Source organism: Meriones unguiculatus, chromosome 2 (genome assembly GCF_030254825.1).
Source record: "Meriones unguiculatus strain TT.TT164.6M chromosome 2, Bangor_MerUng_6.1, whole genome shotgun sequence".
NCBI lineage: Eukaryota > Metazoa > Chordata > Mammalia > Rodentia > Muridae > Meriones > Meriones unguiculatus.
The window spans coordinates 158,272,136-158,295,398 of record NC_083350.1 but is presented as its reverse complement, the minus strand read 5'-3'; the positions used below and the strand labels follow the sequence as shown (position 1 = coordinate 158,295,398).

At 46.5% G+C, this 23,263-nt stretch overlaps 1 protein-coding gene and 1 pseudogene across 3 annotated transcripts in view; both read left to right on the top strand.

Moving 5' to 3' along the window:
• The first annotated feature begins 3,607 nt into the window (after positions 1-3,607).
• LOC110545159 (large ribosomal subunit protein eL22-like) lies at positions 3,608-4,054 on the top strand (annotated as a pseudogene).
• Positions 4,055-8,025: 3,971 nt separating this feature from the next.
• Positions 8,026-23,263, top strand: part of Elf2 (E74 like ETS transcription factor 2) — an 81,453-nt gene continuing 66,215 nt past the window's right edge. Inside the window, exon 1 of one of the 3 annotated variants that reach the window (XM_021631048.2) lies at positions 8,026-8,240. The gene's annotated coding sequence lies outside the window, so the exon portion shown is untranslated. Of the gene's footprint in view, positions 8,241-9,234; positions 9,695-23,263 lie in introns of those variants that run through there. The other 2 variants (XM_021631050.2, XM_060378290.1) reach the window with 2 other exon arrangements.

The window sequence follows — 23,263 nt, the reverse complement described above, 5'->3', positions numbered from 1 at the left end:
TAGAGAAGGCCAGCCTGGTTTGCATAGGAAACTCCAGGTTGGCCAAAGCTGCGAAACAAACTAACAAAAAAATTGCTTCATTGAGGCCAGTGGGATGGCTCACAAATAGAAGCCTTTTCTGTCAGGTCTAATGACTCGAGTTCATTAGAAGGAGGGAGAGAACTGACTCAAGTTGTCCTCTGACCTCTTCAAGTATGCCTTGGCATCTGTATGCATAAAACAGATATAAGCAATTCTCTGCTTCCTCATAATCTACACACTTAACATGCCCTCACCGAAGCAATTTGGTTTTGTGAGTCTCTAAGGCAGCTCTTTTCTTACTTGATCACTACACAGCCTTTAAAGGGTTCTGCTTTATAAAAGACAAGTGGCCAGAGAGATGGCTCCTCCTGCAACTGTTTGTAACTCCAGTCTCAGGGAATCTGATACATTCTTCTGGTCCCCTTGAGCAGCAGGCATGGAGGTGGTACAGAGACATACACCCAGGCAACACTTTTACACATTAAAAAAAAAAAAAAAGGCAAGATAGTTCCTCATGTTGTGATGACCCCAACCATATAATTAGTTTCATGGCTACTTCACATGGTAATTTTGCTACTGTTACAAATCAAGATATAAGCCGGACCAGGTGGTCTGTAATCCCAGCACTCTGGGAGGCAGAGGCAGGTGGATCTCTATGAATTTGAGGCCAGCCTGGTCTACAAAGTGAATCCAGGCAACCAAGGCAACACAGAGAAACCCTGTTTTGAAAAACAAACAAACAAAATTATAAATCTCTGTTTTCAGATGGTCTTAAACTACCTCTCTGAAAGGTGTTGTTTGACATACACAAAGGGGTTGTGATCTACAGGTTGAGAACCACTGACCTAAGCCAAAAAGTGAGCTTAGGGACAGAGTTCCTTTTCTGGTCCAGAGTGGAAGCGAGAATTACTTTCTCTGTAGAAGAAGGCTAGGAAGAAGGGTGGGGATAGTAGCTATACTGATCCATAGATAGACAAGGCAGGTCAACATCAGAGTTCACTGGGATGGTTACTCAGAACCACTTGCTTAAGGAAGGGCTGTAGGCACTAGTTTTTTCAAATGTTACTTTATTTGGGGGTTCCTTAAAGCATATACCTCCCTTCCAACCTCCAACCCCAGGTAGAGGAAAAATAACATTGTAAGGGAAAGGGGACATAAACCCTCTTTACTTCTTCCTGCTGGGTAGGGCTGTAGGATTCTTTTTTTGGGGGGTGGGGTGGGGATCAATAACAATATCCATCATCAGGAGATCCGGAAGTCCAGGTCACCAGCAAACCGACAACCAGCAAACGCAGCAGCAAGATGAACCAGGAGCAGGCAGCAATCCTCGGACTCCTCCAAGCAGCCACCAAGCACCTTCTTCCTCTGGGCTATCCTATTTACATCCCTCAAAGTTCTCAGGATTCATCTATTTCCAGCTGGCACAGACACCACGCTCTTCAGGAGAAAACAGGTGTGGACAAACAGAAATCCCCTACTTGGGATTATAACAAAGACATGTTTACATATCATAAACCAAAACGTCCACAATGAAGGGCCAAAGAAAAGATTTTATTTATTTATTTAATTTTTTATTTTTTTCTGGTTGATCTCATAAAGTGTGTACACTCATTGACAACCAGGAATATGCCAGCCTGAGATGGAGGATACTGAGTGATACAGATGAATTGAGTTTAGATTCTGGCTCCATCACTGAGCGTCCCTGACCACTCTCAGCTCTTGGTACTAATATTTTTTGAGTGGTGGCCTCCCACACTGAGCCAGATCACTACCTGAATGTGTCAGGAGTGGTGTGAGTTCTGAGGCTAGGTCAGTGTGGCTTAAACTTTGTTCTTGGACTACTGACTTTAAAGGTTTTATATATATGTATATATATATATATATATATACACACACACAGCTTTATTTCGTTAAGAATAACTCTGATCCCCCAATAGCAAATACCCTGGTTAGTGGAGGGAACTAGTTTATTGGCCAACTCTGAGGATTCAGTTTCCTCTTGTGTTTTCATGGAAGTTGTCACTACCACCCCCATAATGAGCCCTAAAGAGTTCTCCTATTTAACATTCTGATATCCAAGCAGGAAAAGCTCTTCCTTTGCTTCAGCTTGTCCTACTGAAGACAGGCTAAAATTTAAAAACACATTCTGTGTAATTAAAGAGAACAGGGGAAATAAACACAGAGAAAAGATGTATAAAAATATTCTACCAACACACATTATATAATCCCATGTATATTCAATTTGCCTTCATCTATGCATATAAAATATTTAAAACCTGGGACTGGAGAGATGGCTCATCAGTTAAGAGCCTTTTCCTCTGGCAGAGGACCGGTACAGCTAATACAGCTAAACTATTTTTATGGGTGTCCATGCAAAAGGAGAGCTGTGGAATGGCTGGGAAAGTATGAAAGGTTAAGTATAGAGGGACTTGGAGCCCTGGATCTAACTCTATGTGTGTGTGTGTGTGTGTGTGTGTGTGTGTGTGTCTGGGTGTTTGTGCACACTGAGCCAACCAGAGGCCAAGCTCAGGTGTTTGTCTTCAGGAGGATGGACTAAGTCTTGACCTGTGCTGGACTTAAAAGTCACCATGCCTGACTTCTTTTTGTTAAGGGCAGGGTCTCCCTGTGTAGCCTCGGCTGACCTAAGTTCTCTGCGTAGACAGGATGGTCTTGAACTCACAGAGATCCGCCTGCCTCTGACTGCCGAGTGCTGAGATTAAAGGTGTGTTTATACTTGGATTCTTTTTGTTTGTTTGCTTCTTCAAGGCAGGATACCTCTGTGTAGCCCTGGCTGTCCTGACACTCACTCTGCAGACCAGGCTGGTCTCAAAGCCAGCCATCTGCCTGGCTCTGCCTCCCAAATGTTATGAAATATAATGATGTGGCAGGAGGTGCCAGTGGCGGGCCCCTGCCAGGGTGTGCCCCTGAGTAACAACAGGCGATAGATCTGGCGTAAGGAGGTTTATTGTGGGGAGGACCCCAATATTGAGTGTGGACAGGGAAGATGGAGAGAGGGACATGAGGGTAGAAAGGGACAGGGTGCAGAGAAGGACAGAAATGGGGAGAGAGTGTGCTGGAAACAGAGAGAGAGAGAGAGAGAGAAAGAGAGAGAGTGCTGGAACAAAGAAAAATAGAGCAAGGGTGGCCGGCAGTCCTTTTATAGGCCACATATACCTGTTGCACCCAGCAGTGGTGATGGGTGATGATATAAGCAGCTGCTGGGTCCCTGAGGGCAGGCCAGTAGACTTGCCTGTACACCAACACCAAGTGCTGGGACTGAGGGCATGAGCTACCCCCACCGCCTGGCCAGACTTGGACTCTTAAGATGTACAAAACAATGGCAATATATTGATGGATCCCATGTATAATTTAAGAAATTAATTGTGGGGGTTGGAGAGATGGCTCAGGGGTTAAGAACTCTGGCTGCTCTTTCAAAGGTCCTTGAGTTCAATTCCCAGCAACCACATGGTGGCTCACAACCATCTATAATGAGATCTGGTGTCTTCTTCTGGACTGCAGGCAGAATACTATATAAATAACAAATAAATCTTAAAAAAAAAAAAAGCTTTCTGCCTCCTCTGCCACTATGGCGCCAGTGAAAAAGCTTGTGGTGAAGGGGGGCAAAAAAAAAAAAAAAAAAAAAAAAGCAGGTTTTGAAGTTCACCCTTGACCTCACCCATCCTGTAGAAGACGGAATCATGGACGCTGCCAATTTTGAGCAGTTTCTCCAGGAGAGGATCAGGTGAATGGGAAAGCTAGGAATCTTGGCGGAGGGGCTGTGAGCATCAAACGGAGTGAGAGCAAGATCACTGTCACCTCTGAGGTGCCTTTCTCCAAAAGGTACTTGAAATACCTCACCAAAAAATATTTGAAGAAGAACAATCTTCGAGACTGGTTGCGTGTTGTCGCCAACAGCAGAGAGAGTTATGAATTGCGTTACTTCCAGATTAACCAGGATGAAGAGGAGGAGGAGGACGAGGATTAAGACACATTGGTCTGGAATGTTTTGTATTAATTCATAAATAAAATTTAGGAACAACAACAACAACAACAACAAAAATGATTGTGACTCAGGGAGGCAAAAAGCAGCTGGATCTCTGTGAGTTCGAGGCCAGCCTGTTCTACAAAGTGAGTTCAGGACAGCCAAGGTAACACATAAAAACCCTGCCTTGGAAAAGAAGAAGAAGAAGAAGAAGAAGAAGAAGAAGAAGAAGAAGAAGAAGAAGAAGAAGAAAAGCTGGGCAAGGTGGTGCAGGCCTTTAATCCCAGCACTCAAGGAGGCAGAGGCAGGTGGATCACTGAGAGTTGAGTCCAAACTGTTCTACAAAGCGAGTCCAGGACAGCCATGACTACACAGAGAAACCATGTCTTGAAAAACAAAACAAAAAAGAAATGAATTGTGATATAAAAAAATAAAAGCAATGCAATTATGCACTTTTTTTTTTTTGTTTTTTGTTTTTGTTTTGGTTGAGACAGGGTTTCTTGAAACCTGGCTGTAAGACACACAACCAAGAGGACCCCCTCAAACAAACAAACTATTGTATTCTACAATGCTGTGTGACAAAACTTTTTCTGGGGAGACTCAACACAAACATCTATCTATTCACTCCAGTTAGGGTACCCACACAGACCAAAGTACAGATATCACCAAAGTACATCTCTGCGCACCAATGAGTTTTATTGGGGTTACTTACAGAGGTATAGTGAGGGGTTCCTTACAGGAGCGAGCAGAAATGACACAAAGACCGCCAAAGCCTACCTTGGCGTGGGTGACAGTTCAAGAGAGCTGGGAACTTGGGGTACACTGCGCAGCCTGCAGGCAGCTCAACAGGTTTGGGAACTGTCCTCCTCCTGGTGCCTCTATTGATCTAACCCTTTTCCTGGTAGCTCAGCTGGTTCTGCTTCTTTCAGGCAGCTGGGCTGGTGTCAGAGTTCTCTGCAGCTTGGCTTTGCTCGGCTGCTTTTATTACTTCTTCTTCCGGGAAGGGGCCTAGTGAATCTGGTGTTTCAGGGACTTTCTGAAGCTCTTCTGAGTTGTTTTACTTTCCTACTTAAGGAGCTTCCCTGCAGGATGCAATGTTTATTTTTCGAGACATGGTTTTTCTGTGTAGCTTTGCCTTCCTGGACTTGCTTTGTGGAGCAACGGGCCTGGACCTCACAGAGATCCACCTGCCTCTGCCTCTCAAGTGTGTGAGCTAAGGATGCAATGTTTCAATCTTGGAGGAAACTGTTGCACAACATACAGTTCCCTGGCTAGAAATAGTTCCAGGCCCGGTCTGTGTGTGTCATCTTTCTTGGACCAGCACACTCCCCAGACATGTTCTTCAAATTGTCTAAGGCAGGACTGCTACGGAGGCGAGCACAAACATGTAATACCTCTTGAGGCCAGGACCTTCAGAATTGTTACGCTGTAACTTCTGTCCGCGCTGCTTTGCCCAGAAGCAAATACAATTATCTGACTCCAACATCAACAGGGTGGAGAAATGTTCTAACTCTGAGTTATGACAGATCTACAGGTCTTAAATCAGTGTTTTATTATTTATGTGTATGACTATTCTGCCTGCATGTATTTCTCTGTGTGTGCCTGATACCCACAGTGGCCAGAAAAAATGGTGTTGGATCCCCTGGAACTGGATTTACAGAGGGTTGTGACCCATAACGTGGGTGCTGGGAATCAAACCCAGGTCCTTTGCAACATTAGTACCTACTCTTCAACTACCAAGCCATCTCTCCAGCCCAGAGCTACATTTCAAAGCGCATGCGTACGCATAACAGTGCCTGGGACTTTCCAGCTTATTTTGGATGGGAAATGGAAAGGTTTCTTCTCTAATTAGCTAACAGGATGTTCCTCATTGTAACATTTAACTGAGGGAAGCAAGCTCCTGCCATGAGAGAGGCGCAGTGTTCTTACTCAGAAAGTGTCCAAGCGGGCGGTGGCCCTCATCAGTAAAAATTTATAAGAAACAGGAGATAAACATCGTCCTCTAGAAAGGACGCTGTGTGTGCAGTACCCTACCACTAAGGTCTGAAAGTTACCGAGCCTTCTGCTCTTTCAGAGGGTTGCCAGCACCGTTGATTAACTATTCTGCTAATCCAAGTTTCCAGTACACTTCAAAGCGAAAATGTCTGCTTTTTTTTTTTTTTAAGTTGCCTTTTAAATATGCCAAAAAATCACCTCCAACTAGGCATGAACAGCTTTTAAAAATTAGGTTAAGTTCTAATGTTCGTCAGGGACTTAAAACACAGAAGCCTCTCCCATGTCTCTAACGTTTGAGCCCTATTCTAGGGTCATTTCCACGGTTCCCACGTTCATCCCGACAGCTAGCACACCCGCTCAGCATTTCGTTCTCCTAAAAACTGGTTGCAGAACATCAAAAACAGTCAGGCTGCAGCCCAGAAATTAACCCGGTGTACGCTGTTCCAAGTGCCGGGTCTCCCGCCGGGAGCCTGCAGGAGTCTGAGCCCAGCAGGACCAGCCCCCGCGCGCACCGGGACAGTCGAGGCTGTTCTTTGTTAAAGAAACAAATACAAGCCGCGGCGGCGGGGAATGGTGGTGGCGGAGGGGGAAGAGACCCAGGCGTTTGCACGCGGAACTGCGCCTACGAAAGGCCATTAGCGAGCCGCTGCAAACGCAGGACAGGCAGGGCACCGTGTCATTGGCTTTTGTGCCCTGGAAGGCGCGTGAGAGTGCCCCGCTCGGAGGCTCCCCTTTGTGTGAAAGTGTGCAGAAGGCTGCAGCTCCCGCTGTCTCCCGCCCCCCCAACCCCATTTGTGGACACTTGGAACAAGACACTCTTCCTCCACTCACACGCGCTCCGTCACCCTTGGCCCGGAGGAGCCCGGGACTTGAGTTACTTCTCGGTGGCGGACGGGGCGAGGAGCGACAAAGGCTTGGAGAGGGCGGTCGCGGCTCCCCGGGACCACCCCCCCGCCGGAACGGGGGCCGCCCCGCCGTGCTCCGCAGCTGCGCGCTGCGCCGCCCGCCTGCCCGCCGGCCACCGCGGGCACCAACCGCCGCGCAGCCGGGCCGTTGGGCGGTGGTAATTTCTGGGAACGGGGCGGGGTCCGGGGTGGACGAGCTGGGAGGGCGGAGCGGGCGGCGCCCCCGGGGCCCGGGGCGGGCGGGGCGGGGCGCCACGTGCGTCAGTGGCCGGGCGGGGCGGGGCGGACCGCGCGCTCCTGCCCGCCCCGAGCCGTCCCCGTCCGCCGAGCCCGGGGAGACGCGCGGGGGACTCTAAACGCCAGGGCTCACAAGAGTTTTTATGTTTTATTTATGTATTTATTTATTTATTTTTGCAAAGCCTCACTTCCCCCGGACCCTCCGTTCCGCGCGCGCGAGGAGCGGTCACTCGAGGATCGGGGAAGGGGGACGAGTCCCGAGTTGGGAGGGGACGAGAGGGTGACAAGCGAGGACCCAAGAGTGGCCCGAGGGCTTGCGCGTAGCGTCCCGGCTGCAGGTGCACGCGCGGTCCCGCCGTCCCCCACGCGCCCGTCCCGCGGCCGCAGCGCAGGGCAGCGCAGCGCAGTGCGCGACGTGGGGGGCGGAGTGGGGGGGCGGCCCCGGGGACGCGGAGCGGGACGGGCGGCCAGCGGCTCCACCTGGGCAGGCGGGCTCCGGGCGAAGTTGGGCGCGGAGGAGAGGGCGGGATCCCAGGGCGCAGGAGGCGGGCTGCGGGGGGCCCCGAGGGCGCCGTGGCGGTGGGTTCCGGGGGGAGTATAAATAGCCGGCCCGGTTTGACAGGCGCTGCGGTGACTGGCGGTGTCGCCTCCCCCGGCGGCGCGCGGGGAGGGAGGAGCGCGCGGAGCGGCCGGGTGGGGGAGGCGGACTCCAGTGTCCTGGCGGCGGCTGCAGGAGGCCGAGGGGGAGGAGCCGAGGCGGGTGCGGAGGGCGGGGGCCGGCCGCAGCTTCCCCGCGCCGGGCCGTGTCGCCGCCGCCGCCGCCGTCGTCGCCTCGGCGGTTGGCTGGGTGGGTGGGTGGGGGGTCCGTGGAGCGGAGCGCGCGGGCGAGCGGGCGGACGGGCGCGCGCGCGCGCGCGGGGGGCGCAGCGCGGTTTTGTCTCGCCCCCGTGGTGCGGAGCGGCTCGCGCGGTGGCCCGGGGAGGCCCCCCTCGGCTTCCCGCAGGACGCCGGGCCAACGGCGGGCGGCTGCGGCGGCTCGGCCGGTCTGCGGCCCTTGAGGGGAAAGGGCGAGGGACCGGGCGGACGTGGAGGGAGAGCAGGTAAGAGCGCGGGGCCGCCGGAGGCCGGCGGGAGCGAGCGGGCGGGAGAGGGAGGGCGCCGCGCCCCGGCCCGGCTGTCCCGGGTGTCGCCTCCTCCCGGGCGCCCCCGCCCCGCGCCTGTGTTGTTTGCCTCGGCGGCGGCCGAGGGGCTTTCCGGAGGCCGGGGCGGTGACACCCCCGGCGGGGCTGGGGGCAGGGCGGGAGCCCGCTCCCGGAGCGGCCCGGGGCAACGGTCGTGGCGCCGGCGGGGGACCGCGGCGCGCGCTGTTTACCTCGCGGCGCCAGTCCTCGCGCGGCGGCCGGGCTGCCGGGGCAGCGCGTCCCGGGCGGCAGTTTCCGTCGCCGTCGGGCCTGCTCAGCGCCCCCCGGGCAGGCACGACAGGTTGTACCCCGCGGTTCTTTTATTCTCACTCTCCGCCGGCCCCCGTGCCGCCGCCTTCTCCGGGCTCCCCCCGGGGAGCCCGGCTGCAATCGCAGTCTGTTTGCAACAAAACAACAACAACAACAACGGCGACGACGACGACAGAACCCCCGGGGCTCTCGGGATTGCCCCGGCCCGGGGCCGCCTCCCGGGCGCCCTGACGGCGGAGCTGGCCCCGGGGGAGCTCGCCGCGAGTGTCGGGGGCGCACCGCGCGCCTCGGTACCGACTCTGCCCCGGCGGCGCTGCGCGCGGCGGCGGGACCCGCTCCCGGCTCCGCTGGGACATTTTCACTCCGTCAGCAGAGGACGGGAAAATAACCCACGGTGCCGAGAGGGAGCCCCACGGCGCCGGCCAGCTCGCCGGGCCGTCCTCCCGGGAGCCACGTTCTCAGCTGAACGCCGAGGGCCCTTGTCTTTAAGTTCTCTGTACTTTGTGGAGCGAGCGGAAGATGGGGGTCGGGTCCCTGTAACCGCGGAGCGTCTTTCTTGTGTTCGTGACATTACTCAGTGGTTGATGCTTCGATCCGGCGGTGAGGAACTGTGAGAGAAATCGCGCCTTTGATCTTCAAATTTTTTGCTTTTCTTTTTCTTCGAGTGTCTGTGGAGAGAGGCGTATTACTCACTCTCCCTAGTGCCAGGAACGGAACAATGTCCGTCCGGGCCTTACTGAGATAAGATTGTATATTTGTGGTTTACAGTTTCTTCAGAGGGTTGAATGACTTCATATGAGACTGAGAACTGTTGAATTATGTTTAAAGGGATTTGGGAATAAGGTCTATAGAAGGCAGCACAGTTTACAGAGTTCATTCATGTGCTGTAGTTGGTACAGCCAGTAAATACACGAAGTAGAAATTGCAGTGTCTTCAGCGTTTGGATTTTTAGTATTTAAATGTTATCTTTTGTTGTTGGCTTGCTTTTGTCTTTCGAGACAGGGTAGGCTCTTTCTGTGTGGCTGTTGTCCTGGAACTTGTGCTGTAAACTGGAATTCACAGAGATCAGCCTGCCTCTGTTTCCGGAGTGCCTGGGATTAAAGGTGTGTGTCACCACTGTCTGGCAATGCCATTCTATTTTTAAACTTACTTGGATTAATCTTTGTATTTGCAGCCATAAATAGTTAAAAATGTTTGGAAAGAATCTGAAACTTATTTATTTATTTTTTATTATTTTTAAATCCCAAGTCTCTTCAGTCGTGAGCCTACCAAAAATTCGGGTTGATGCTTATACCTGTCCATTGGTTGTGTATTTTTTTTTTTTTTTGTAGGTGAATAGGTCGGGGTGGGGAGAGGTAGAGGTAGCAGCATTATTGAAATACTAACCACATGCCAGTCAGTTGATGGTAAGTGTATAGTTCAGTGGAGTTTTTAAGGTATATTCACAGAGTTGCACAATTACTGTGCTCAATTTGAAAGCATGTCTTTTACCCCTAAAAAATATGGGTCAGCAATGTAGCCCAGTGGAAGAGTGGGTGCTTTGCGTGGGGGAGGCTCAGAGTTCAATCCCCAGCACTACCAACGGAGACACTAGACCATCTCTGGTCCTGATTAGCAGTACTCATTTTGTCCCATCCTTCTGGCCCTTTGTATCTGTGCATTTGCCTGTTCTGGGTATCTCATGTACAATGTGTAGTCTTTTGTGATTGGCTTCTTCCACATGGCATAAAGTTTCTAAAGTTTGTTCATGTTGTAGCATGTGTCGGTACATGGTTGTTATTATCGTTTTGCTGAGTAATCCTCCTTTGCATGGATCCGCTTTCTTAGGTTTATCCATTCATCAGTGGGTAGGTATTTGCGCTCCCACTTGTTGGCTATTGTGAGTAATATTTGTATGCAGGCTTTTGCGTGGACATGCTCTCATTTCTCCTTGGAGTGATCTTTTTAAAGAAATCAGCCTTTTGGCACGATATCAAAAGTAATTCCTTCATTTTAAGTATATAATCCAATTTCTTTTTCTTTTTGAAATAGTTTCTCTGTGTAGCTCTGGCTGTCTGGAACTCGCTCTGTAGAGCACGCTGCCCGCAAAGTCACAGAGATCTGCCCGCCTCTGCCTCCTGAGTGCCAGGATTAAACATGTGCACACTCTGGCTAAGCCGATATTTTTGAATAAATGTATAGGACTGAGGATATCCCAGGCTTTATAATGCTTTTTTTTTTGTCCACCCCAAAATTTGTTGTAGCTTTTTTGTGGTTAATCACAACTCCCCAAAACCCCAAGTCTAAGCGGTCACCATTTTGTTTTATCTTCCTGTGTTTGTTCCCTTGGCCATTTTGCATAATGGAATCATAATATATAGTTTTCAGGGTGGAGGCCTTTCATTTAGCGCACTTTTGAGGTTTTTTCAATATTGTAGCATGTATCGGGACTTTACATAATATACTTTTATGGACATACCATGCTTGTCAGTCGACCAGTTATGATAGGTATTTGAATTGCTTCCAGTTTCAGACTCTTTAAAATGATACACCTTGAAAGTCTGATTACGAGCCTTTACATGGCCGTATGGCTTCCTTTTCATGGGTAAACACATGGGAATGCTTCCAAATCCGTTTCTCAACGTGGCAGCACCATAATGCATTCTCCTCAGCCATGTAGCAGAGAAGTCTAGTTTTCTTCACGACCTTGTCAGCGCTTATTGCTGCCCGTTCTCTTTAGTTAAGAAGGATGTGATGTAGGTGTGTTATAGATGTGTATGAAGTGGCTAGCTCATTGAAGTTTTGAGTTTTCTTATGATTCATAGTGTTGAGTTATCTTTTGGTATAGTTGGCAGTTGTAATCCTCCTCTCCTGTCTTTCTTTCTCACAGTCTTAGTTAAACATACTAAGCAAGTACTCGACCACAGAGTTGTGTCCACAGGCTGTTCATTTATCTCTTTTGGTGCCATAACTAGTCAACTTTTTGGTCCATTTTTATTTTTAATAAATAATTTTAGGGTTGGACTGAAAAAGTGGATCTGAAAAGAGGCTACTTGTATTTTGGTAGTGATTGTTTTGAATCTATACGTCAATTTGGGGAGAATTCCTATCTTACCTAACATTGAACATGGGAATTTTATTTACTAATCTTCAGGATTCACTTAATTTTTGTTTTTCAGTGAATAAGCTTATACTTTAAAAAAGAAGCTGTATTTAAGTGTATAACCTAGTATTGTTTACTATGGTCAAAATGTGGCACAGCAGATCTCTAGAATTTACTCATTTTGTACAAGTGAAACTTTGTATCTGTTGGTGGCCAGGGAGGCATTGCCCTTTTAAGCCTCCAGCTCCTGGAGACCTCTGTTCTCTGCGTTTGTGTTTGGCTATTATAGATAACTCATGTGTAAGTGTGCCTGCCCTCTGTGCCTGCCTTTTTTTCACTTAGCGTAATGTTCTCAAGCTTCATCCGTGTTGCAAACAGCAGAATCTTCTTTGTTTCTTTCTTTTGAGATAGTCTTGGAACTTACCCTGTAGTACAGGCTGGACTTGGACTCAGCAATCTGTTTGCCTTTGCCTCCCAAGTGCCGGGATTAAAGGATTAAAGAAATGTACCACCACCCACACGAAAAAAAATTTTTTTTAATTATGCATTGGTGTTTAGTCTGCATGTGTATCTGTTTGAGGGTATCAGCTCTTGGAGTTGCAGACAGTTGTGAGCTGCCATGTGGGTTCTGGGAATTGAACCTGGGTCCTCTTGAAGGGCAATCAGTGCTCTTAACTGCTGAGCCATCTCTCCAGCCTGGTTTTCTTTATTTTTAAGAGTTCAGTAATATTCCATCATATGTATATATCAGATTTATAGTTTCTTATTTTTAGTTTATTTTCTGAGTCTTTTATTTTTTTTGATGATACTGTGAATGGAAGTCTTAATCTTTTTTATATTTGTTTGTTTGGTGTGAAGACATGTGAAGGCCAGAAAACAAGTTTTGTGAGTGAGTTCTCTCCTTCCCCCATGTGGGTTTTAGGGGCAGAACGTAGGGAGTGAGATTTGGCAGGAGGTTCCTTTTTGCTTGTGTTTTTTTTTTTTTTCCCCCTCTCCTCTGTGTAACAGAGCCCTGACTGTCCTGGATTCACTTCTGTAGACCAGGCTGCCCTTGAACTCTCAGAGATCTGCCTGCCGCTGCCTTCTTAGTGCTGGGATTAAGGCAGGCGTATGCTACCACGCCCGGCTATAATATGTCTGTTACTTTTTTATGTGCCTTGGTGTTTTGCCTGCATTTATGTATGCGTGAGGGTGTCGATCCCCTGGAAGTAGAGTTGCTGACAGTTGTCAGCTTCCATGTGGGTGCTTGGAATTGAACCTAGGTCCTCTGGAAGAGCGATCAGTGGTCTTAACCACTGAGCCATCTCTCCAGTACCTTCTTTTCTTGTTATATGTGTTTGTTGTTGTTATACTGTATTTTGATTTATCTTAATCTTAGCCAAAAGAAGTGATGTGCCCTTTGACTTAGTACTAGAGTAATACTAACCTTGATGTGTTAAGTATTTTTGCCTCTTGTTTTCTTTCTTAAAGTTTTTTAAATTTATTTTATGAATGCTTTGTTTTCATGCACATCAGAAGAGGAAATCAAATTCCATTAACAGATGGCTGTGAGCCACCATGTGGTTGCTGGGACTAGGACTGAGGACCTCTGGAAAAGCAGGCAGTGCGCTTAACCACTGAGCCATCTCTCCAGCCCCTGTCTCTTGTTTTCTGTGAGGGTTTGTGAAGGGTTGGTATTATTCTTTAAGTACTTTTTTTTTTTTTTCCAGACAGGGTTTCTCTGTGTAGAATTAGCTGTCCTGGACTCACTTTGTAGACCAGGCTGGCCTTGAACTCACAGAGATCCACCTGCCACTGCCTCACAGAGTGCTGGGATCACAAGCGTGTACCACCATGCCCAACTCTTCTCTAAGTACTTTTGACAGGATTTACTAAAAGTTTCTGGCTAGCTTTTCTCTTTGGGAACTTACTAATTTGAGGGAAGTTACAGTTCTGTTACAGTTCATTGTCTAGGGAAGCCAGGGCAGGGGTGGAAGCAGAAATCAGAGAGGAATGGGAATGCTGCTTACTGGCTTGTTCTTTGGCTAGCTTCTTGCTGGCCTAATTTCTTTAATTTTCTTTGTCTCTCTAGCTTGTGAGCACTCTGGAGTTGGTGCTGTAGGCAGGAACTAACCTCAGGTCCTCCATATTTTTTATTATTTAAATTTATTTTATTTATTTATTTTTTTTTTGAGATAGGGTTTCTCTGTGCAGTCCTGGCTGTTCTGGAACTCACTCTGGCCTTTGGCTGGCCCAGAATTCAGAGGTCTCTGCCTGCCTCAGCTTCCTAGGTGCTGGGACTAAAGGCTTGTGCCTCACCCACGTGGCAAGAACAGTTTTTTCTTTAAAACTGCTCAACTATCTCTGGCTCCTAGATAGGGTTTTGTTTTTTTTTTCCCCCTGTCTAGAACTACCAGTCTGAGAAATGATTCCACCCGCGGTTGGTGGGTCCTCAGGAATCAATAATCAGTAGTGTGTGTCTGTCCGCGCTTGTAAACCTATTCTTCAGAACACATGAGCACCTAGGACAGCTTTGGGGAGTTGCTCTTCCACCTTGTTGGTCCTGGTTTCAACTCAGGTTGTCAGGCTTGGGGGCCAGCTGTTTTAGCAGAAGCTGTCTGCTAACCCGAATCTTTTCATCATAACAAAGTATCTTTTTTTCTTTCTCTTCTGTTTACTGTTTTAACAGCATCTTTTTTTTTTTTTTTTTTTGTCCTTTTACTTTCAACCTGTTTATTTTATTGATGTAAAGTGTATCTTGTAAATAACATCTATGCTTTCTTGAAAAAAATGCCAAGACTGGCTTTTGGTTATAGAGTTTCCTCTGTGCCTAGTGTAGTCACTGAGAGATTAATGCCTGCAGTTAATCTCTCAGCCATGGTTTCTTTGGGTAGCCTGGTTTTCCTGAACTCTCTTTGTAGACCAGGCTGGCCTCAAACTCACAGAGATCCTCCTGCCTCTGTTTCTCAAGTGCTGGCTTTAAAGGTGTGCACCATAATGCCTAGCTTTCTTTTTTTCTTTTTTTCCTTTCTTTCTTTCTCTTTCTTTCTTTCTTTCTTTCTTTCTTTCTTTCTTTCTTTCTTTCTTTCTTTCTTTCTCTTTCTTTCCTACTTTTTGTATGTCCCATTAAAAATAATTTGCTTACTTTCTGCTGCTTTTTTTTTTTTATACCTAAACAGATGTCCCAGTGTGCTATTGGAACTTTTTGTCCTATGTTATTTCTTTTCTTTCTTTCTTTTTCTTTTTTAGAGAGAGGGGCTCCAAGCTGGCCTTGAATTCAACACAATCCTCCTGCCTCGATGTGTTGTGCTGGGACTTCAAGTATGTGCCACCATATCCAGCAACATACAGTTTTTACTTTATTAAATCTATTTCAGATTGAGAACAGCTCCACTGTGGCGTAGAGCCTTGGCTGCTGCAGCCTAGCTGCTCGCCTCTCATCCTGTCTGTTGGTAGCAGTTCCTGTTAGCAGTGCAGTCGCCCAGTTTGTTTTTTCTTTCTTGTCTGGCGAAGGTTGGTGCTTACCCAGAGGCCTGTGTTGCTCCAGAACTGTTGCATGTGATTCCCCTAGCCAGCCTCCCAAGCAGCTGAGCTGCAGTCAGGTGTCACCTGCTCCGGAGCTCACTTCAGGCCTTTTGTTTCCTTCTTTCAGTTTTCTGTCCTCCAAATGAACATTTTATACTTAGTGCATGTTTATTTCTTTATATAGGTTTATATCTGCTTCTTAGTATGCATTTCTCTTCATGGATGTGAGTTGTTCAGCCTGAAAGAATTGCTTTTGGGTTGCCTGGAAACCAGTTATCTCAACCTTTGGTTTTCTGAGATCTTTCTGTTTTCCTCTGTTTTTTGAGGAGTAGCTGTGGCGGGCGCAGAGTTCCTGGAGCTCAGGTTTTTTTCCTCCTCTGCCACACTCTGGTCTCCCTTGTTTCTCCTAAGTTGCTTTTCTGCTTTGAAGATTTTTCTGCTTTTGACTTATTATAATGTATGTAGTGTGAATCTTTTTTTGTACATTGTATTTATTTAATATTTAAAATGTTTTAAAATATCTATACATAATGCTATACATATTTGTTGTATAGCATTATAACTTTGCTGCATATTTATGCAGTGATCAGTATTCATAATTTCTTTGTGATGAAATCATTCTGTGAAGTCCTGCCTTTTATTATTGTATCTATTTTTTTCTCTTGTCTTTCTTTTTTTTGAGCCATGGTTTCTTTGGGTAGCCTGGTTTTCCTGAACTCTCTTTGTAGACCAGGCTGGCCTCAAACTCACAGAGATCCTCCTGCCTCTGTTTCTCAAGTGCTGGTTTTAAAGGTGTGCACCATAATGCCTAGCTTTCTTTTTTTCCTTTCTTTCTTTCTCTCTTTCTCTCTTTCTCTCTCTCTCTCTCTCTCTCTCTCTCTCTTTCTTTCTTTCTTTCTTTCTTTCATATTTACTTATTATTGTTATGTGTGAATTGGTGTTTTGCCTGAATGTATGTCTCCTGGAACTGGAGTTAGAGACAGTTGTGAGCTGCCATGTGGATGCTGGGAATTGAACCGGCTCTTCTGGGGGAGCAGCTAGTGCTCCTTACCCACTGAGCCAGCTCTCCAGCCCCTGTTGTGTGTACTCTTGATGTGTATGTTGTGGTGGCAAGAACGCTATGGTGTGCAGGTGGGGGACAGAAGACAACTTTGTGGAGTTGGTTTTCTCCTTTTCTTCTCTATATATGTTCCTGGGATTGAACTCAGGTTACTTGTCTTTCACAGCAAGCCACACAAGTCACTTTATTTGCTGTGCAATCTCAAATGGCTGACACACTCTTATGAATTTACATTTTGTTCTTTAAAAAAGTAGAAAATTTATTATTATTATTATTATTGGTTTTTTTGAGATAGTGTTTTTCTGTGTAGCCCTGACTGTCCTGGAATTCATTCTGTAGACCAGGCTGTCCTTGAACTCACAGAGATCTGCTTGCCTCTGCCGCCCACGTGTTTGGATTAAATGTATGCACCACCACCGCCTGGCTCATTTTGTTGTTCTTAAGTGTGGTTGGGCTCCCTGTGGTAGAATATCAAAACTTCATCTTGTCTGACTGTACTTTTACTCACTGACCAATCCCTTTTTTTTCTGTCTTCAGTCACTTTACTTTTTTTTCAGGGTTTCTCTATGTAGTCCTGGCTACCCTGGAACTCACTTTGTAGACCAAGCTGGCCTCATACTCACAGAGATTGGCCTGTCTTTGCCTCCCAAGTTTTGAGATCACAGGTGTGTGGTACCATGCCCCAAATCTCTCATAACCATTTTACTATCCTCTTAACATTTCTTGAATCTGTAGATTAATATTTGTAGGTGTTTTTTTTTTTTTTTTTTTTTTTGTTTTTATTTGTTTTTTGAGACAGGGTTTTTGTGTGTAGAGCTTAGCAAATGATTTATTTCTTTTTTAAAATTTTTTGAGATAGGGTTTCACTATATAGTCTTGGCTGGTTATGTAGACCAGGCTGGCCTTGAACTCACAGAGATATCTACCTGCCTCAGACTTCCAAGTTCTGGAATTAAAGGCATGCCTGGTGGGGATTGGTTCTCTCCTTCTACCACCTGGAGAGTGACCTGAGATCTTGGCAACAGGTGCCTTAACTGTGAGGCAGCTCACTGGCCAGAGGGCTGGAGGGCTTGTACTGTCGGGCCTGGCTTACTTTGTCAATATTGAGGATTTTTTTTTTTTCCTTTTGGCTTTACAAGCATGTGTCACTGCGCCCAGCTTGATTCTTCCTTTTAATTAGTTTTAGATTTATTTTGTATGTATAAGTTTTTTACCTGATATATGTCTATATACATACATATATATGTATGTGTGTATGTGTCATGTGTGTGCCTGGGGCCCTCAGAAGTCAGAAGACAGTGCTGCATCCCCTGGAACTGGAGTTAGCAATAGTTGTGGGCGCCATGTGATGCTGGGAACTGAACCCAGGTCCTCTGCAAGAGCAGCCAGTGCTCATAACTGCTGAGCTGGCGCTCTAGACTCCTCATGATTATTTCTTGAAATACTTTTTACCTTTTATCTTTCCTTGAGAGCCTTGCATTGTGTATTGTATTCATATTCTTTGTTTACTATAAATATTAAGCTTTCTTTTTTTCTTTTCTGTAAAATTAGTGATTTCTATTCCTATACTTTCAAGTTCAAATATGTTGAGCTCTGCTAATGATTTTGTTTTTTTATTTAAATTTTATGTTACGTGTGTGTTGTCTGCATGCATGTATGTGCATGATGTACATGGCAGGCCTGCAGCAGTCAGAAGACATTGTGTTGGATCAGATGGTTGTGAGCTGCCATATGGGTGCTGGGAACTTAACCTGGGTCCTTGAACAACTTAATTGCTGAGCCATTGCTCTGGCCCTTTTGCTAATGCCTTTTGTTTTTGTTTTTGTTTTGTTTGTTTTTGAGATAGGGTTTCTTTGTGTAGCCCTGGCTGTCCAGGAACTCTCATCAGGCTGGCCTTACACTCACAGAGATCCACCTTCATCTGCCTCCAGAGTGGTGCTGGGACTAAATGTGTTCACCACTGTATCGGCATGGATTTTTAATTTTCGTGTAATGCTCTTCAACATTATAATTTTTCATTTGGTTAGTTTTTTTTTATAACTTCAAAACCTTTATTGAGATTGCCCAATTTTGATTCATAGCTGTCTTTCTCTGCCTTGATTACTTAAACATTCTTTTACTTATTTTCTTTCTCTCCCTTCCTCCCTTGAACCAGGTCTTAACTATATAGTCCTGACTGGCCTGGAACTTGCTATATTGACCAGGCTAGGCCAGCTTTGAACTCGTAGAGTTCTGTCTGCCTCTACCTCTGATTCACCGTGCCTGGCATGAGTTGATTCTCCTGCCATTTGGATCTCGAAGACTGAACTGAGGTTTCAGTCTTGGCAACAAGTTTCTTAACTCACTGAGCTTTCTCACTGGCCTTAAAATTTAGATAAATGGTAACATCTAAATCATTTATTGAATTGTGAAGTGTTTTACTTAAGATCCTAATCAGAATTTACTTGTATTTCTTCAGACTGTCCCAACCCTCCAGCTCCCAATAATGACACAGAGACTGTTATTATTTATTATAGCCTAGGCCTTAGCTTAGGCTGTTTCCCAGCTGGCTCCTCTAACTTAACCAACCTGTTTATTCTAGCCACAATTGCCACATGGCCCATTACTTCTCCTCCGTCCTTGTATGTTCCACTTCCTCCATGTCTGACTGGCAGTTCTTCCCACAGTTCCTATCTCTGCCCGGAAGTCCTGCCTTTCCTCTCTTGCTTAGCTAGAAGCTGTCAGATCTTTATTAAACTAATCAGAGGGTGAGGGAAGTGTGTTTACAAAACCCTGAGAGAGGTGATGCTTCATAAAAATAACAATACCAAAGTCCAGGCAGTGCTCAGCTCTCTGCTGGCGCACAAGTCCGCATGTGACTGCAAAGGCAACCTCTACGCAGTGCAGGAAAAGGTGATCCCCACAATGTGCACAGTGGTATATTGCTTTTGAATGTCAAATTTTATGTGATGGTTTTTTATTTATATAATTAATGATGGCTATTGACAGATAGGAGCAGTGCACTGTTTATAAAATGTTAACTGAAGTTTGAGTCACATTTATTTGTTTTGAATGACGTGGAGGCCAGAGAACAGCGTGCAGGCACTGCTTCTCTGATCATGCCATGCCGGTCCTGGGGATGGGACTCGGTGGTTAGACTTGGCAGAAGTGCTTCTACCCACTGAGACGCGTCCTTGGCCCAGGTCTGTCAGGGACCTGGAGAGGTGGCTCAGCCGCTAGGAGCCTTCGCGGCTCTTGCAATGGACCCAGGTTTAGTTCTCAGCATCTGCAGGGTAGCTTACAGTCATTCCTTTTTTTTTTTTTTGAGATAGGGTTTTGCTTTGTAGACCAGACTGGCCTCAAACTCACAGAGATCTGCCTGCTTCTGCCTCCCTGAGCGCTGGGATCAAAGGCGTGTGCCACTCTGCCTTACTGATAATTCTCAACCCTAGTTCCAAGGGATCTGATGCCATCTTTTGACCTCTGCGGCCATCAGGTACTCATGTATGTGGGGCACACACATAAATTCAGGCAAAACACTCATTCACATTAATAAATTAAACTAAATTAAAAAGAACATTAACAAATTAAAACAAAAATTCTGAAAAAGATTTTTGAATTTTTCAGCCTCATCAGTCTTTGAAACAGAAATAAAGTGTAGATAGCTACTTGTTTGTCCACACTTGCTGCTGTTGGTCAGCTCCCTGTGTTAGGTGCTGTGGGTGGAATGGATGAGACTGAAGCCGCTGAAGAGGCCAGAGTGAGCACAGTGAGCTGGGATGGTCCTAAAGCATCAGAACCTTGGCAGCCTGCGCACTTGTTAGGGGGCTGGAGAGCTGCTCAGACTTTGAGAGTCCCTGCACTGCTTGCTGTCATGGTGGGCCCAGCACCCACAAAAGGGGCAGGGCTGGGGCAGGGCTGGGGCAGGGCTGGGGCAGGGCTGGGGCAGGGCTGGGGCAGGGCTGGGGCAGGGCTGGGGCAGGGGACCCAGTACCCCTTCCTTCCCTCCTCAGCTCTGTGCTCACAGACACTTATTTCCACACAGAAAGCACACATACACATAATTCATTAAAAGTAAAACAAACCTTTAACAAAGTAGTGTTTCAAGTTTTTTGGAAGACAAAGTAGACACAGTAGCTGCTATTTCACTGCTCTCCTGGCTCTTATGTTTTGGAAGAGGAGACAGGCATTAAACATCCAAACGAGGTAGTTTTAGAGAGTGTAAATACAGAAAATGAGTAAAACTATTAAGTTTAAATAGGGAATGGTGGGAGGGCCATGTGCAAATGAAGTGTAATTTACGGGGAGGGGACCCTAGGGCGAAGGGGAGAGGGAAGGTCTCTGGAGGACCGCTGTCCACCCTGTTGTGGATGTGGTAGACTGGAGGCTGAAGCAGCAGCTGTGGTATATAGTGTGAGGTTTGTGCCTGGAGTTAAGCAAGCCCTGGTGGGAGAGAAGTGTTTGGTCGGAGGTCAGCTGGCTGGAGGAGGAGGCTCTTTGAGAGCACACTAAGGAACATCTGTTTGTTTCCTTTTTCTTCCCCCCCCCCCATGTGTGGAGAAGGCACCGGGAAAGTAGTGGAGTGGCTTTCTTCCCTGGCTGGAGAGCTAATTTACAACAGGATTTTTTCTTTCTTCTTCTAAATAGAGGACGGGTAAATGTTATGCATAGGATTTCATGTAAATGATATTTGGTCTTATAGCAGGAAAAATAAGTTTCTTCCTGGCAGTTTCTTCCTTTAAAGTTTATCTAAAAACACCAGTATGTATAAAACTTTAACTTGGAGTACGGTTACAGCAATGAGTGCATTCTCCATATTCTGTTCCTCTCTCTGCCCTGCTGTCTGTACTTTGCCTTGGTGTTGAGAGTTTGAGCACACATGAAGGGTTCTATCTGTCTAAAAGCCAGGCAGCAGTTTCATCTTTGGCTCCGAGGATCAGCGCTGATGGCCACGTCGGCTTGCATTTGTCTTGTCTCTGTGCTCATTGAGTCTTGACCAGCAGAGTTGTGGTGGTTAGTAATGAAGAGATACTTCTGGAACTTCCTTACATACTTTCTTAGGCAGCACCAGGATTTTTGACCTTAGTTTTCTTTTATATCAGTTTCCTTTTGCGTGTAATTGATTTTTTTTAATAGAATCTTTAAATTTCTTGTTTCCTGTTGTATATTCTGTAGCTACATTTTTGTTTATTTGCTGTTGGAACTACATTTTCCAACCTGCAGCGGCACTCTACTCGAGCACTAACTTGAATTTTGGCAGCGTGGTTTTAGTAACGTAAACGCTCTGCTGCTGGCCTGCTGGTGCACTCAGTGACTGGCCCTGTGTGCCCAGCACCCTGCGCCCGGTCCCCAACACCAGAACAACAAAAACCCCTTTGTGGTCCTCCATCTCCTTCAGTTTGATGTCACAAGATTTTTGCCTTCATGCGCGTGTGCCCCAAGACAAACTAATTTTTAAAATTTTATTTTCTCTCTAAATAAGTCAACTGTGTAGTTATATCAGATTTATATTAACGTATTGGCTTTTCGATAGACATTGCTTTGAACAAGTTTGTTAGTCTCATAAAGCACACAGAAGAACAAAAGTGAATAAAAACCACTTAGAGCAACGTGTCGCTCTCGCCCAGCCGTTGCCTTCTGCCTTCTGCCTTCTGCCTTCACTGCTTCTTCACAAAACTTCAGGTCCAGAGTCCGCTTACTTTATCTCGTTGGGCTCAGTTCTGTAGCTATTTTCTGAGGGTGTGTTCATGCCTCTGCTTTTTTCAAGGCCAGTATTTCAGAATTTAGGGTTCTTTTTCGACAGCAGGTTTTCTTTTAAGTTCTTAGGATGTATTTGCCAGTGCCACAAAATACTGATGACGCATTTCCTCGTAATATTGTTGAGGGTCTCTCGTGTGTGACAGATCATTTCTCTCTTGCTTCCAAGTTTCTTTGCCTTTAAAACTTTTTAAAAAGTTTTATTATTTTTAAGTTTAAATGTCTGCGTGTTGGCCCTTCTATAAGTGCAGCATGGATGTGCACTGCCTGACAAGGTCTGAAAATGGTGCTGGCGCTCTGGAAACGTGGCTACAGATCCATGTGAGTCGCCATGTAGGTGTTGGAAAGTGAGCCTTGGCCCCGTATAGGAACAGCGAGTGCTCGCGGCCCCCAGGCCGTCCTTCCAGCTCTGTCTGTAGCCTTTAAAAGCATGCTCATAGGGCCAGGCGGTGGTGGTGCGCGCCAGGGCTAGGTCGGCAGAGGCAGGCGGATCTCTGTGCGCTGGAGCGTGGTCTACGGAGCGAGTTCTAGGACAGCCAAGGCTACACAGAGAAACCTTGTCTGGGAATACCAAAACAAAAAACAAACAAAAAAAAATGATGCTGTGTGTTACTGTGTGGTCCTCTTTGAGTTCGGTTCACTTGGGGTTCATTGACTTTATTGAAAAAAACATTTTTTTTTCCTGTTTTTGAGACAGGGTCTGAGCTATGTAGGACAGCCTGGCTCCTGGATACTGGGATTAAAGGCATGTGCCACCACACCCACCTTTAGTCTTTAAAAAATACTTTATCTGCCTATCACCTTTCTCTCTCTCTCTCCCTCTCCATCTATCTCCCATCTATGTATGTATGTATGTATCTATCTATCTGTCTGTCTATCTATCTATCTATCTATCTATCTATGTATCTATCTGTGTATGTATGTATGTATGTATCTATCTATCTATCTATCTATCTATCTATCTATCTATCTATCTATCTATCTATCTATCTCTGAGACAGAGTCTGAGCTGTGTAGTCCTGGCTGGCCTGGAGCTCACAGAGCTCTGCCTGCCTCAGGCTCCTGGATGCTGGGATTAAAGGTGTGCTCCAGCACATCCAGCCTCAGTTTTGTGTTTTTCACTTTATTTTATGCTCCTGAAAAGGAGCATCTTAGTTAGGGTTTCTGTTGTTGTGATGAAACACCATGACCAAAAAGCAAGCTGGGCGGGAAAGGGTTTATTTGGCTTACATTTCCATCTTGCTGTTCATCACTGAAGGAAGTCAGGACAGGAACTCAAACAGGGCAGTG